The following is a 14,207-nucleotide window of genomic DNA, read 5'->3' as shown; positions in this document are numbered from 1 at the left end:
GACTGTCAGTCACAAGTTTATATTCTGTATATTCATTATTATTTTTTGGGCCATCCTCCCTCTAGTTTTGGCTGAAATGAGGTCGTTGTTTTGAGCGCGCGTGCGCGTTTCATGCGCGTGCACGCGGAAAAAAAATCTGCCACTAATGTAAAAATTCCTGGAGGAAACACTGTCATTGATTCGTGGCGGGCCGCCACAAATCAATTTTCTCCGCCACTAATTGATTCAGTCCACTTTGATTCAGGCTGCGCAGCGATTATTAGTTATTATGACCGGAGAACAGAAAAAAAGCAGATTGAAGCTGGTCCCTTTAATCCCGTATCCTAATCGGAAATGCAACATCATCAGCGAGGACTGTGGGTTATTGCATTTACTGCTGTTCTCTGGTTCATGTTCTTATACCAGTGCTTAGTATACAAGTATTTTAAATGAACATTCGTAATATAGTCTGATGTTCATGGTCAACTAAATCAGCCTATTTTGTGAAACAAATAATGTTCCCGCTAATGGGTTAACCGAGCAGCCTCGCACCTAACGCTAGCTTCGAACTATTCATAGCAATATGCACGGGGAAAAATAATCTATTGCCTCTAAAATCACCACGAACAGAACAGCGGAGGTACGGGTAAACAGGGCTCATGTCGGTGTCATCAAAGGTAAGAGTTGGTTTTCTTTAACTCAACTGATAGCATTACCTTGCTGTTGGTTGTTTACAAATGCTCCATCTGACTGTCAGACTGTGATTTTACTTGTGTAAACAGTAACGTTAGCCGGTTTTATGCGTGTACTCTCATGTAGGCCTTCTTCGTATTGATGAGCTGATGATCTTTCATTGTGTGTGTGTGTATGTATGTATGTGACTGTCAGTCACAAGTTTATATTCTACGGATGTTGTTCAGTTCTGTATGCGCGTTCCCGGTTCCATGTGTACTCTTGTGTACTTCATATTCGATAAGCTGATTATCTTTCTGTGTGTATGTGTGTGTGTGTGTGTGTGTGTGTGTGTGTGTGTGTCATGCACGTTCCGCATGTTTCGCTGCAGCTGTAGGATATCTTGGTATTTGATCACCTTCTATATAAAATCACCTGCTCGGCTTTAATGACTTAACCGCTATTTTAAAAATTACGTCTTTGTTTTGAGCGCCAATGCACGTTTTATGCACGTGCGCGTGAAAACTGACCATCCCGCCACTAATGTGAAAAATCCTGGAGGAAACACTTAGGGATGCACGATATTATCGGCACCGATATTTATCGGCCCGATAATGGGAAATTAATGTTTATCGGTATTTATCGGTTTTATAAAATTGTAGCCGATATAGAGCCGATAATATGAACTCTTCAGAATGTCAGACACACCGGGGAAGCTCTCATGTTTCGCTGTCGTCTATACACTGCGTGCCTGTACACATGCGCAGCAGCATGAGCGCTCAGAACTTTTTTTTTTTTTTTTCTGCACTTTTTCTGTATCATCCGACTCTGAACTGTTTGAAGAGTCGCGCGATGGCCGCAATGCTCCGCGCCGCGTTTGGCACATACCCTGATCCGTTTCGCCATTACTACAACCCACAGCAAGCCACTTCCTTCTCCAGGCTTTTATCGAACTACTGCCCCCATCTGGGACCGAAATACATTACACCCAAGTCTGAAATTCACTCGCTAGGTGTAAAACATGTCAATAACGCGATCCCCGCGGAAAAATAAATAAATCCCAAAGACGCCATTTGGCGTCTTTGGCAGTCAACGTTACTATTCTATAAGACGCCAATTGGCGTCTTTGGCAGTCAATGAGTTAAGATTCACCATTGCAAGCACGCTGTATGGAAGGAATATCAACACTAGTAGCCTAGTAGCCTAGCCGCGAAAAAAAAAAGCTGCTGTGCCTATTGAACACGCATTTGAAAACTGCAGGAAGTTCACTCGAGACAGCTCAAAGGCTCAAGCAATCAATGAAAAAATAATGGAGTTGATGGCCCACGACGACCAGCCTTTCTCTGAAGTAGAAGATAAAGGATTTCGCCAGCTAATTTCACATTTAGAGCCCCGGTATACACTCCCAAGCCGTAGCTATTTTGCAGACGTGTGCCTGCCTGCTCTGTATGATACAGTCGCCACACACATCCATAGTCTGATCGATACTAGCGTAAGCCAGATACGTTTTACCACGGACATATGGACTTCTGACGTTAGTCCAGTCAGTATGCTTAGTTTGACGGCCCAGTGGCTGGATGAGGACTTCAATATGAAGAAGACACTGCTGCATGCGCAGGAGTTCTCCGGTTCGCATACTGCGACAGCCATCCGCGGTAATAAATTACTCTTAGGTGAGCCTTTTTTGTTTTCATAAAAGGAGGCCAGATCTTGGCTAAAAAAAGCATTGGGCACTGTCTATAACAGATTCTGTTTGTTAGAGGAAATAATAAATGAACATTTGAAGAGTCAGAAGTGTTCTCTTTGTTGTGTTAACAATAGTGATGTAAGTTAGATTTGGTGAGATCACTATGGAATATTAAATCATCAATCTTTGCTCACTACATAGCCTTTCTTACCTTCAGGTGTGCATGAACTACAGGTTATCAACTGTGAAATTATATCTGAATAGGGATGCACGATATGCATTTTTTCCAACCGGTACCGATACCGATATTTACCCGCTTCTCGTGGCCGATAACCGATACCGATACCGATATTATTATTATTATTTTATTTTTTCTTTCCTATCACCAGGGGAGCCCCCCTCCCAAATTTCGTTGTTTGGTACCTGTACTATATCAATGACAATAAAGACCATTCAGATATAATTTCACAGTTGATAACCTGTAGTTCATGCACACCTGAAGGTAAGAAAGGCTATGTAGTGAGCAAAGATTGATGATTTAATATTCCATAGTGATCTCACCAAATCTAACTTACATCACTATTGTTAACACAACAAAGAGAACACTTCTGACTCTTCAAATTAGGGCTGCAACTAACGATTATTTTGATAATCGATTAATCTGACGATTATCTTATCGATTAATCGATAAATCGGATACCAAAAAAGCGGGGGGAAAAGATTGTAATTTTTTTTCTTTCTTTTTTTTTAAATATTTATTTTGCAAATTGTATTTTATGTTTTCTAAATCAGCCAGGCCTATACATATACATGTGCAAAATGAATAAGTATTAATAAAAAATAAAAAATAATATAAATAAAAAAGGCTTTGCTACATCAAATAGGTTTAACAACAGGCCATGGACTATGGCGGTAGATTGTTTCAATAAAGTAGTTGAACTCTAGCTCAATACATGCATTGTTTTAGGTAATAACTTTGCTTAATGTAAAGGTCAGTAACCCAAAGTGCAATATAGGCTACAGACAAGACACTAATGTTTTTATATAACAGATATGCTCCAAAACAATGCAATGTGTCCTCTCACTCCATACAATAGGCTAGGCGACAGTCAGTGCCTCACTCTGCATTTGCATGGAGAGCAGGAGACCATGGAAGGGCTGAGCCCAGCAGGACTTATATAATAAAACAATAGGAAGTTAGCTGTAACCCTCCTCTATAGAAACATAGTTAGTGTAACCCTCCTCTATAGAAACATAGTTTGTGTAACCCTCCTCTATAGAAACATAGTTAGTGCTCTGGTTCTCAGCACAGCTACGCAGACTACAGCTGGACGAGCAGCGTAGTGACAGTCAGCTAGCGGCAGCAGCGAGCTAACCCTGCTAGCTAACTCACTAGCATGTCCTGACAGCAGACAGTCATAGGACAGTCATAGGTTCTACCCTTTCCGGCCATAGGTAGCGCTATGATTCGCTATGATTCGCGATGCCTACACCGGCCGCAAGACAGCGTGGCGTGCGTCAACAGGAAGTAGGTTTGTTATGGAAACAAAACCCAGGGGAAAAAAAAAATTTGTAAAAAAAACAAAAAAAACAAAAAAAAACGACGAATCGATAATGGCATTCGTCGCCAACGAATTTCGTTATCGATTATTATCGATTTAATCGATTCGTTGTTGCAGCCCTACTTCAAATGTTCATTTATTATTTCCTCTAACAAACAGAATCTGTTAGACAGTGCACAATGCTTTTTTTAGCCAAAGTTCATAAAGATCTTATGTTAACCGTAGCTTTAGACAGTATACTGTATGTTTACATGTATATGTTAACCATAGCTTTAGACAGTATACTGTATGTTTACATGTATATGTTAACCATAGCTTTAGACAGTATACTGTATGTTTACATGTATATGTTAACCATAGCTTTAGACAGTATACTGCATGTTTACATGTATATGTTAACCATAGCTTTAGACAGTATACTGTATGTTTACATGTATATGTTAACCATAGCTTTAGACAGTATACTGTATGTTTACATGTATATGTTAACCATAGCTTTAGACAGTATACTGCATGTTTACATGTATATGTTAACCATAGCTTTAGACAGTATACTGTATGTTTACATGTACATGTTAACCATAGCTTTAGACAGTATACTGTATGTTTTAGAGATGCTCTGATCTGATCGGCGCCGATCAGTATCGGCCGATATGGCCTTGATCGGTTTTGATCAGAGTTCTCAAAACGGCCGATCAAACACGACCGATCAGTTTACAAAATGGCGTCGCCATTCGGAAAGAGACAACAAACAAGCTGCAGTATAAGCTCCAAGTTCTCTAAGAGCCCCTAGTTCCTCTCATTCGAGTGGAATGTTGCACATTTGATGTGACAGTGTACATTTTATTTATTATGATTTTTATTTTCAGATTTTATTTGTTTTTCCTGAAGTAAGCTACAGGTGGTTGTAAATTCAATAAAACAGATGGTTGTCAATTCATGATACTTTCTCATCTCCTAATTTCATTTGAATACTTAATATACAATGTCAATGGTGTTAAGAATAATTAAAAACATAAATAATGCTACACAATAAATAGAATGCTTCAATTGCCATTTTCGACGCTGTGATCGGTGATCGGTGATATCGGATCGGCAGATCACTGATTCCAGTGATCGGTGATCGGCACCAAAAACCCTGATCGGAGCATCTCTAGTATGTTTACATGTACATGTTAACCATAGCTTTAGACAGTATACTGCATGTTTACATGTATATGTTAACCATAGCTTTAGACAGTATACTGTATGTTTACATGTCATGTATGTTAACCATAGCTTTAGACAGTATACTGCATGTTTACATGTATATGTTAACCATAGCTTTAGACAGTATACAGTATGTTTACATGTATATTCATTACATGTAAGTTCATGAAATCCACAATGGCTTTTTTTCCGCGGCTAGGCTACCGTGTTCTGCTACAACGAGTGCTTGATATTCCTTCCATACAGCGTGCTTGCAATGGTGATTCTTCAGGTGACTTATTAGATTCGTTGTGTTGTAACTCGTAGACCTTTGCCCTCCTCTCCGAACTTTTGTTGAACATGTATTGCAAATTGCAAACGCAATATCTGCCTTAGAAATTGTGAAGAATGTCCACACCGGGGAAGGCATGTTTCGCTCGCGTCTCGTCTATACAAACTGCGTGCCTGAGCGCGGAAACCGGAAACAGAAATATTTCCGGCTTCATATTATCGGTTAAATATCGGCTAAATTTTATAATAAATACCGATACCGATAAACATTAATTCCCCAATATCGGGCCGATAAATATCGGTGCCGATAATATCGTGCATCCCTATATCTGAATGGTCTTTATTGTCATTGATATAGTACAGGTACCAAACAACGACATTTGGGAGGGGGGGCTCCCCTGGTGCTAGGAAATAAAAACAAATAAAAAAATATCAGTTATCATATCGGTTATCGGCCACGAGAAGCGGGTAAACATCGGTATCGGTTGGAAAAAATGCATATCGTGCATCCCTAGAAACACTGGATGTGCTAAACATGCAATGTTCCTTTTTAGTTACTAGCAGCTGTTTTGCACATGTTTGGATTCAGAGCGAGTTTCTCCGGTATTTGGTTTGAGGTGTCAGCATCAATTAAGTATTCAAATAAGCATATGTTCTTCAACTAACAGATTTCAATGCATGACACCTAATTTTAAAGCTTAATAATAGTAATAAAAATAATATGCATTAATAATAATAATAATAATAATAATCTACTTTCATAATCTAGGAAAAGAAACAAAAATGGACCTTGCCCTACTTGAGGCCTTTTTCACCAGACCCTGCCCCAACTGTAATCTGGTTTTAAAAGCAGCACCAACCTGTCACAGTCTTCTGGGAGCGCTGCCAGACAGCTGCTGGACTTCGACCGCATGGTGACGCTTTACCACCATTATTATGACTGCTGCTACTTGCACTACACTCCTATGCACTACTACCGTCACTGTTTTATCATTACTATCAGGGTTCGAGTTATGTGGGAGCCAATGGGAGCTGAGCTCCCATAGAGATGGTCTGAGACTCTCTGAGCTCCCATGAAGGCAGTAAAATCAAAAATCTGTGGGGGTCGCTAATAATACATTACCACAACTATTATTTGATCAAAATGTCAATGTAATGAATATTATTTAATTTATATTATAAATATTGTAAAATAAACACGTTTTCCAAAAGAGCTACGCGCACCATTAATCTCCTGTGAATGACAGTAGGCCTTTGACTGCCTGCACTTCAACACCAAGACACCATGGGGCGCAGTAGAATATTGTGCAACAGCAAAAGGTTGATTAATCAGCTGTGCGGTAAACCGTTGGAACACACAGTGCACAGCTGATTAATCAATTAAACCAATAGAGTGAGACAGGATATGTTCATATACCAGTTGCCTTTCAGGAAGTAGTGAGATCGTGCACCTAGCCTATTATTGAGAAGCAAACATTAATTCATTAGCTATACAGGAGTATATACATACAGTAGCTACCATGCCGCCCAAAAAAAGGCCATTTTTTGACCCTCTCCCGTTCATCCAATCTTGGATAAAGAAAGGACCGGACGTCAGCATCATGGGTTCCAGGACCGCGACCGCAGCCTACTGAAAACAGACCAAACAGGTCTATCTTGTCTCCGTAAAGGTAAGGTGGCTTTTACTTTTAACTAACCTAGTGTACATGTATTTTTCGCTCCTTCTGTATAGCAAAAATAACACAATTATTGGCCGAGATACATGTGTGACTATCGCTTTTATAGCTGTTGTTTCATGTGGGGCTGTTGATGTGGTGAAATGAGTAGCCTGCAGCTGTAGCGTCAGGATATGTTGGGATTTGAGGATGAGGATGATGTTTCGGTACCGGTACCGTTTTTAAAGTATCGATTTGTCACCGGTATCGAATAAAACCCAAACTGTACCCAACCCTAACTATATGTTTACATGCCAACTAATTAGCTAATTCATTTCTGTCATTTAGAGCTGAGGGGAGCAACAGAGAGACGGACAACAGGACAGCAACAGAGAGACAGACAACAGGACAGTAACAGAGAGACAACGGGAGAGGAGAGCAATAGAGACAGAACTGAATGCACTGAACTTTTTTTTTAATTCTTTGCATTATTAACACTGTTGTGTTATTGTGTTATTAAAGTGTTTAAGTGTTTTATGGTAAAGCATTATGAGTGGTGTGTGTGCAGGGTGCTCGTGAGTTGTATATTTTGGGGAGGGGGGAGGCTTGTGTATGGGGGCAGGGGGGTCCTCACACAAAGGAGTAGCCTAGGGCCACTGACCACCTTAATCCGCTACTGCCTATAGCTAATTAAAACTTGTAAGTCCCATCACTGTGTGGGCATGATTCGCGCGTGCATGAGAACATTTCGCACTGTTATTTTGGAGACCCCCACAGAGATCATCTTATAACTCGAACCCTGATTACTATATTATATTGTTGGTCGATGAGCAAGATTCCAAAGCTAAATCCACTAAATAAATTACGGCTGTATGTAGATGTACGTGACAAATGACATTTGGTGTGAATGATGTCTGACTGGAGGTTGGGGTGAGCTACTCCCAGAACTGAAGCTAGTGACACCATGGCTTCCATGTATTTCTGAATCTTCGATATTATCTGTTTTAATAAATCAGAGCAGCAGCCCAATTATGGGCCCGTCCGGCTTAAGAGGTCTATTAATAACACGTACACGCACACGCACGCACGCACGCACACACACACACACACACACACACACACACACACACACACACACACACACACACACACACACACACGTTCAAGGCCTTGCATATGTTTAGCTGTGAGTCGAGATGGCTTCTTCTAGCATTACAACTGCCAATAGCCCCTGGTCCTAGCATAAATAATTTTTTCTTGCGATGGCTGATGATTCGCTTACATGTATTTGTTGTAAGTCGCTTTGGATAAAGGCGTCTGCTGAAAGCCAAAAATGAAAATAAATCTATGCATGCAAGGCTATCTAACAGTGAAGCTCTTTGGGCAATTGAATACTAGATTGATTAATAAGAGTGGGGACCAAGCTAGCTACCGTTACCCACTACGGGTTATCTGAAGATCAACACTGAAATACGAGCTAGCAGGTACATGTCCTCTTAGCTAGCCCAGCCAGCAGATACATGTCCTCTTAGCTAGCCCAGCAGGTACATGTCCTCTTAGCTAGCTTAGCAGATACATGTCCTCTTAGCTAGCTTAGCAGATACTTGTCCTCTTAGTCCAGCAGATACATGTCCTCTTAGCTAGCCCAGCAGATACATGTCCTCTTAGTCCAGCAGATACATGTCCTCTTAGCTAGCCCAGCAGATACATGTCCTCTTAGTCCAGCAGGTACATGTCCTCTTAGCTAGCCCAACCAGCAGATACATGTCCTCTTAGCTAGCCCAGCCAGCAGATACATGTCCTCTTAGCTAGCCTAGCAGATACATGTCCTCTTAGCTAGCCCAGCAGATACATGTCCTCTTAGCTAGCCTAGCAGATACATGTCCTCTTAGCTAGCCCAGCAGATACATGTCCTCTTAGCTAGCCTAGCAGATACATGTCCTCTTAGCTAGCCCAGCAGATACATGTCCTCTTAGCTAATCCAGCAGATACATGTCCTCTTAGCTAGCCCAGCAGATACATGTCCTCTTAGCTAGCCTAGCAGATACATGTCCTCTTAGCTAGCTTAGCAGGTACATGTCCTCTTAGCTAGCTTAGCAGATACATGTCCTCTTAGTCCAGCAGATACATGTCCTCTTAGCTAGCCCAGCAGATACATGTCCTCTTAGTCCAGCAGGTACATGTCCTCTTAGCTAGCCCAGCCAGCAGGTACATGTCCTCTTAGCTAGCCCAGCAGATACATGTCCTCTTAGTCCAGCAGATACATGTCCTCTTAGCTAGCCCAGCAGATACATGTCCTCTTAGCTAGCCCAGCCAGCAGATACATGTCCTCTTAGCTAGCCCAGCAGATACATGTCCTCTTAGCTAGCCTAGCCGATACATGCCCTCTTAGCTAGCCTAGCAGATACATGCCCTCTTAGCTAGCCTAGCAGATACATGTCCTCTTAGCTAGCCTAGCAGATACATGTCCTCTTAGCTAGCCTAGCAGATACATGTCCCCCTAGCTAGCCCAGCCGGCACATAGAGGGCTGTGTTCGTAAATTCGCTCTGGAAATGTTGATCAGCACTCATGGAATGCCTCTTGTCCAATCAAATGACTCGGTCCCTTTATGATGTCGAACACAATGTGCTCTCCGGCACTCTCAGAGCAACTTTACGAACGCAGCCATGCTCTTAGCTTAGCTTAGCTTAGCATAGCAATCCGGCTAATAGCAAAGTGCCTCCACTGTGTTGACGGAATAATAACCTACACTGGCGTGTTAAATAGATATAGATACAACAAATACAACACATACGTATTATTATATGTACATTGTTTTCCTGTTAGGTTTTTGAATACCTGTTTTTGTGAACCACCAACAAACGTGAATGTTTCGTCCAGACTGTTTTTGCTGGACGACGGCGACGAGACCCACACCTCCTCTGACTGGCAACACGAACCAGGGTTGCCAGATGGGATTGACCAATTCCAGCCTAACCACAGTCTAAAAACCGCTAAATCCACCAAAAACCACCAGCCCAAAACCCGAAATTGTCAGAAAACCTAAACTGTATGTCTGTTGCCAATGATGTTTGTCGAAAAAAAGAACAAAAAAGAAACTCCACACTGTATGTAGTCAAGTCAAGTCAAGTCAAGTCAGCTTTATTTGTATAGCACGTTTACATACAGCGGTGGCTGAACCAAAGTGCTTCACAGTTGTAGAACGCTTTTAGAGAATGCTTTTTTCTGGCCCAGTGTGATCAAATGTAGCCCAATCGGCGGGAACCCGCCCCATCTGGCAACCCTGCGCACTGTCAGTGAATGATCAGTGTGAGGAGGAGTAAGTTGTATTATGTGTTCTATTATCAATTGTTACTGTGATCGTAACATGGTGGACATTTTGTATGAATTTGTATCGTCATATTGATAGATGAATGATGTTGCAATGCATATTCAATCATTTATGTACATAGGTATTTATTTATTTATGTATTAAACCATATTGTTGCACTAGCTTTAAAACCCAGAAGGTGGCGCTCTAGGTGTGGGCCTGTCCTCATGGCTCTTCAGACTGTACACGTTCACCTTCTGTATTATTTCAACGGTATGAAACCGACTGAACCACAATGAATTGTAGCACCTTGACCGGCTGAATTAAATACTAACTAATTGAATTAATACTAATAAGTAAAGTCAGATTTGTGAACGTTATTCCACATTTAAAATAAAAAATAAAAAAATAAAAAGAATCAGATTCAATTTTAACAGTCATTTACATTTTCTCACCCTAAAGCATTTAATTGCATTGTATCATTGTATTCTGTATACAGGAAACAATGTAATGAAATGTCTTAGGGTAAGCAACTCCTCAACAACACAACAATTGTTGTTAATTTCTCTTGTTGGTTATGAATCAAAGAACAATTCTGAGTTCAAGACAGTGGTGGCTGGTGCTAAACATTTTGGGTGGGGCACAGGTTATGGGGGCATGCTCCACGGGGAAGAATATCAACTTTAAAATCTGGATTTACAGTCGATTTTAGCATGAGAATAACAGTGTTTCCCCTAGGTTTGCTGCCTTGGGGGGGTGGCATGGACCGTGGCATGCCCCCCCCCCCCAGGGGGTAAGACCCTGCGACATACCAGCGTCATGTCCAGGGTGTGTACTAACTTGTAAATTAAGCCACCTCACGCTACTGAAACAGGAGATAGGCTCCTTCCCTATGGGCCATTAGGCTCGAGAACCATCGGTTCTCAAGGCTACTTACTTATGTGGTCTTGACTACCTGTCCACTTTCTCACCTGGTTCTTGCTCTCTCTCTCTGGTGTGCCGACACCATCCTGCTCTCTCTCCTTCTCTCCCTCTCTATCCTCCTCTCTCCCTTTTGCTGTCAACCAAAAGGCAAACATAACAACCAGAGTATTTATAATCTAATAAGAGGTATACATTGATCCATATCAATTTATAACATAATTATAATAGAATTTTGGATTGCTGTGGGCAATGCAGTCAGATAATGTCATTTTGACATTACTCTCTCACCTGGAGAAAAAAAACATGTCCAACTATAATATACAAAACAGACATTTCAAATGCTTCAATCCACTGTCCATGTACTGTAAATATGCCATTATGGTATTACCAATGAAGCCCAATTCTAGCAGAATAAGAAAGATTGTATATCTACTTTAACTTTTTACAATGGAATTATAGTCATTGTCAAGTGTCAGTCAGACACTTTCTAGTCACAATAATAACGACCAATTTTAACCAACTTTCTCTGTCAGAACACTCAGCAATTATATTTGCTAACATTTCAACTTGCTTACTTTCTATCTGAAGACATCTCACCCGGCAAAAACTCTCTCGCGTCGCGCGCACAATGTTGTATTTCTGGTTTGGAGCCGGAAATTGCAAAATGTCACGTTTGACGTCAGACTTAACAACTGGATATTGAGGGCGCAATTTTTGCGCCCCGGCCGAGAAATAGGAGACAGCCAATTGGAGCGCTGCTACAGCTCACGTGTAAGCCAAAAGTATTTGGCCTGCCATAGACTTGCATTCGGCCGGCGCACCGACTCCTCCCCCTATGTATTTTAACAGTGAATTTTACACACACACAGATAAAATGTTTATTGTATTGGAGGATTTTTAATGAATGCTGATAGGCGCCGACAGAATATCAGCCGCATTTTGTGAATAAACAATGTTTATTTTTGGCGCCCCAGCGCCCTCTATCGGCCAGCTGCCACTGGTTCAAGACTATTTATTTAAAGTACAAAAGTATACAGATATCAAAGCTGGATTCTGGTCTGGTCTGGTAGAGGGGAGAGAGAGAGAGAGAGAGAGAGAGAGAGAGAGAGAGAGAGAGAGAGAGAGAGAGAGAGAGAGAGAGAGAGAGAGAGAGAGAGAGAGAGAGAGAGAGAGAGAGAGAGAGAGAGAGAGAGAGAGAGAGAGAGAGAGAGAGAGAGAGAGAGAGAGAGAGAGAGAGAGAGAGAGAGAGAGAGAGAGGAGCTGCCTGGTCAGAGAGGTGCTGGAACAGAGAGAGCCCCCTTGGGCCCACACCCTTACTTATAAACAATAGTATGCAAATACAGTCACAGACAATGGCCTATCACCTTCACTGTAGAGATGATCAAGGTGTGAAAAAGGGCAGAGGCCAGGAGGTCATAAACCACCATTTTAAGATACAGGCTTTTAGGTCATCCATTTTGTGAATGACCATAGATAGGACAAAGGGTCGTAAAACCCCAATTTTCAGTAGCACAGGCCCATACCATAACATACAGGCCCATTACTATACAATTCATGTATGTGTGTGTGTTTCAAGTAAAAATATACTACACAATCAAACTAATCAAACAATTTGCAGCAAAGTCATCATAATAACAAAAGGAAGAAAACAATAATAATAATAATAATAATAATAGAAATACAATGCAATAGCATAAAGTGTCACAGATAGTAGCAACAACCCTCACAATGAGTTAGTGGGTGTGAGTGTGTGTGTGTGTGTGTGTGTGTATGTGTGTGTGTGAGTGAGTGTGTGTGTGTGTGTGTGTGTGTGTGTGTGGAGGCATTTGAGGCACTTTCTATGGCTCACATAAATAGTGTAGGCTTGTTATATTATGCTACCTCCATACCTCCATTAAAATGTCACTAAAAGCCACTTTTCAGACGGAAATATGAATCAGTTAATTCCAGTGATGGGTTCCTCTGGTTTCTACTGTACATGGAATTATTAGCATGGGTATTTCATCCATTTTACCCAATAATCAGAACGGGTTGTCTCATAACAATACTCCTGACTTTCATCTTGAACTTAATTATATTATTCAATTGTCACTTCATGTTGTTGTTGTTGTTTGTGGTCTGAGCTGCTGTGACGCCTTCATTTCCCCTCAGGGATCAATAAAAGTATCAGTCTGTGACCGTCCGTCTGCATGTCTGTCTGTCTCCAATCGAATTCTCCCTTCTAATTAAGTTCATATTTATGAGAAGTTTCCTACACCAACCAGTCTCTGGGAACAAAGTCTGTGTTTCTCCAGCAGCCACCGCGGTTCTTTGGCTCCTCAAAATAACCCAGGAGGAACTGGCCAGATACTTGAAAAAACCACCCTCTGTGATTGTAACCTTGACCCCGAGTTCATGGCTTCGACACAGGAGGAGGGCTACACACTCTCTGTCTGCTTGGCCTGTGGTGTGCTGGCCTGGTTCATGTCTGCTCCTGCTGTGTGTTTACTCCATGTGTCCTTACTGTCAATCTGGCATCTACTATCTGTATTTCATCTGCTGCTGGAAGTGAATCATTTCCTGTCAGGATTCATTGAACACAACTGTACTCTACTCTACTCTACTCTACTCATACTCTACTCTACTCTACTCACACACGTGACGGGCAGACCTAGACATCCTCACCCACCATTGGGACTCTGACGGGCATCACAGGACCGACCTTTCACTCCCAGCTGGCTGGGACGTCAGTGTTCTGACAGGGTGGTTGTGGTCCGATACATCCTGCATGGCTAGCACTGAACAGCAGGTGTGGAGAGGCTCCTAATAATGGTGTGTGTGTGTGTGTGTGTGTGTGCGTTGGGTATAAAGCACTCTGCTCCTGCGTTTCCTCCTGAACAGGGGCGGGACGGGACAGGAAGTCCACAGTGGTTTCCAGCCTTCACCCTGTCTGAGGTCT

At 41.7% G+C, this 14,207-nt stretch overlaps 1 protein-coding gene across 3 annotated transcripts in view; it reads right to left on the bottom strand.

Annotated features, from left to right (window-relative positions):
* Positions 1 to 10,065, bottom strand: part of clasrp (CLK4-associating serine/arginine rich protein) — an 88,482-nt gene extending 78,417 nt beyond the window's left edge. For all 3 annotated transcript variants that reach the window (XR_013937437.1, XR_013937438.1, XM_080530749.1), the window contains exon 1: positions 9,874 to 10,065. The gene's annotated coding sequence lies outside the window, so the exon portion shown is untranslated. The remainder of the gene's footprint in view (positions 1 to 9,873) is intronic.
* Positions 10,066 to 14,207: the final 4,142 nt, after the last annotated feature.

The sequence above is a fragment of the Nansenia antarctica genome, assembly GCF_963989245.1.
Source record: "Nansenia antarctica genome assembly, chromosome: 5".
Taxonomy (NCBI): domain Eukaryota; kingdom Metazoa; phylum Chordata; class Actinopteri; order Argentiniformes; family Microstomatidae; genus Nansenia; species Nansenia antarctica.
This window is presented reverse-complemented; position numbering and strand designations above follow the sequence as displayed.